This window comes from Carcharhinus amblyrhynchos, chromosome 18, assembly GCF_965287045.1.
Source record: "Carcharhinus amblyrhynchos chromosome 18, sCarAmb.v2.hapA, whole genome shotgun sequence".
NCBI classification, from domain to species: domain Eukaryota; kingdom Metazoa; phylum Chordata; class Chondrichthyes; order Carcharhiniformes; family Carcharhinidae; genus Carcharhinus; species Carcharhinus amblyrhynchos.
This window is the reverse complement of record NC_137341.1, coordinates 32,185,070-32,185,502: the sequence shown is the minus strand read 5'-3', so window position 1 is coordinate 32,185,502 and position 433 is coordinate 32,185,070. Positions and strand designations below refer to the sequence as shown.

General features: G+C 48.0%; 1 non-coding gene across 1 annotated transcript; it reads left to right on the top strand.

Moving 5' to 3' along the window:
• The first annotated feature begins 298 nt into the window (after positions 1–298).
• LOC145355221 (U11 spliceosomal RNA) lies at positions 299–433 on the top strand. The gene has a single exon (XR_013888947.1). It is a non-coding gene; the product is annotated as a U11 spliceosomal RNA (small nuclear RNA).

Sequence of the window (433 nt, the reverse complement as noted above, 5' to 3'; positions counted from 1 at the left end):
TTAACATTCATCGCCAACCTCTCTCTCCGGAGCGCCCCCTCTGCCCGAACGGCACCATTGCCCCGCCGCAGGCTGTGTCCCGCAGTGCTTTGAGGATTTTGCATAAATAATTTGTGTTTGGTAAGTGCAACATTAGTGGAAATGAAAATGAGGTTCCAGGACACCGGATGCTGCCTGTCTGTCAATTTTAATGACAAAAAACATTCAGAAAAGCTGATGAACGGCTTTGTACGATTTCGTCACCTTGACTGTAGAGTGCACTGCGGTCAGTCAGATCGGAGTTTCACCGATAATCTGACAAAAGGGTTTCTGCTGTGAATAGCACATGGATGAGGTGCTTGCGCTTTGTCTGTGCGGAATCGATATCAAGAGATTTCGGAAGCACAATTTTTGTATTTTGGGGCTGCTGGTGATCGTTTGTCTCGGCGCTCCC